Genomic DNA, 2143 nt, shown 5'->3' with positions numbered 1-2143 from the left:
CCAACGGTGTGCTGTTTTCCGTTTGAAGTGTTTCTCACAACCATTCCCAGTTGTCTCTCCTAACTTCTCTCTGTCTGTCCTTTCTCACACAAAGCAGCCACTTAGAAAAGAACCACAAAGATTACAGAACAGGAATGGAGGAGAAAAATAAAATGGTCCACTACAAGAAAAATCAGTTAAACACAAAAGAAAGCAGTATGGAAGGAATTGAGGGTGAAGAAAAATTACATCCAAACAACTAGCAAAACGGCGGAAGTAGGAGTCTCAGAGATTTAGTAAATATATATCCAACACACAGTGTTAATGTGTGTATACTAAATAACATTACTTTATTCCAAAGAGGTTAAACTAACTGTGGTGGTTTGAATGAGAAATCTCTGCATAGGCTTATGCATTTGAATACTTTCCCTAGTTGGGGAGGTCTCACTACCTTTAGTGGGTGGGGCCTTGCTGGGGAAAGTGAGTCCTGGGGGTAGGGTGGGGTGGAGGGATTGAGGGTCTTGATCTGCTCCCAGTTTGCTGTCTCTGCTTTCTGTGTGTGCGCAGTTGGGACACAATTTCTCAGCTTCCTGTTCCTGCCGCCATGTCTCTCCTGCCACTATGAACTCTAGCTCTCTAGAACTGTAAACCAAAGTAAACTCTTCCTTAAGTTGCCTTTGGACATGGTGTTTTGTCACGGCAGAAGTTAATACAATCACTGTTATGCGGGACTATAAAATGTTCCCAAAGGTTTGAACCCTTGGCCCCTGGACGATGGGATATTTAGGAGGTAAGCAAAGCTAGAAGTGGGTGACTTTGGGGGCAAGAGGTTTATAGAGATCTCTTCTCCCTGGTTGGCACCATGCCACAGTTAGCTACTATATGCTATAGTAGCTCCACTTTTCCATAGTGGAGCAAGAGTATTCAGCTGGCATGCTTTCTTCCCTATAAGGGACTGTTCATTCTGAACTATGAGTCAAAATACACCCTTCTTCCTTTAAATTGTTCTGTCAGGTATTCTGCGCTAATTAAAAAGCACAGACACTGTTCTGTATGACACTGTAATGGTAGATATCGACATCACTCACTTGGGGGACCTATAGGATGTACAACTGGAAGAGAAAGAAGGTTTTCATGAACTATACCAACACACCTTTCTTTTTTTTTTTTTTAATGATTTATTTATTTTATATTTGCTAGTACACTGTCACTGTCTTCAGACACACCAGAAGAGGGCGCTGGACTTGATGCAATCCTCAGTTTCAGACACGCACTGGAGACCCTAGAATGTACCTCCTGAGGATAAAGATGGGCTTCTGCTAAATTGTCCTAGCAATCTAAGAAATACATGCTTTCTTTAAACTTGGAGTCCTCCGGCAAGATTAACAACAAACACTGTCAGAGAAACACACACAGGAGTCATTTGTACAAGCAAACAGGACATCAGCATGAAGAGGAGACAACTGTGACACTGCGACTGTCTTTGTTTACATTGTTAAGGTGTTTATCATGCAAAATATTCTACCACATTTCCATACAAATGTTCAGTCATGTCATCATCTACATCATCCTTTGTTTTCATATTTGGTCAGCTCTACATCAAAAGTAGAAGGGATTGCAGGATGGCCCATCAGGAAAGGGTGTGAGAAATTGCTTTATTTATTTATTTATTTGAAGTAGAAGACAGCTTTATTTTCAGGAGTTTTCTTTCCTGCACATTGTTGTTACTGTTCTATGTTCAAGTGGTTCTGGGGAACAAATCTCTGCTCTGCTCATGGTAGGCTCACATCCACAGCTCTGCTCGTGGTAGGCTCAAATCCACAGCTCTGCTCGTGGTAGGCTCAAATAATCCACAGCTCTGCTCGTGGTAGGCTCAAATCCACAGCTCTGCTCCTGGTAGGCTCAAATCCACAGCTCTGCTCCTGGTAGGCTCAAATCCACAGCTCTGCTCGTGGTAGGCTCAAATCCACAGCTCTGCTCGTGGTAGGCTCAAATCCACAGCTCTGCTCGTGGTAGGCTCAAATCCACAGCTCTGCTCATGGTAAGCAAGCACACCACTAAGCTACAGCCCAACCTGGTTTTCCTTTTATCAATTAAGGAATCTTCATTTTCTTTTTTCTGGTGTGTTTTTGGACTTTCAGAAAAGTCTGGAGGTGTGAGGCCA

Source organism: Mastomys coucha, unplaced genomic scaffold, assembly GCF_008632895.1.
Source record: "Mastomys coucha isolate ucsf_1 unplaced genomic scaffold, UCSF_Mcou_1 pScaffold1, whole genome shotgun sequence".
Taxonomy (NCBI): Eukaryota; Metazoa; Chordata; class Mammalia; order Rodentia; family Muridae; genus Mastomys; species Mastomys coucha.
This window is presented reverse-complemented; position numbering follows the sequence as displayed.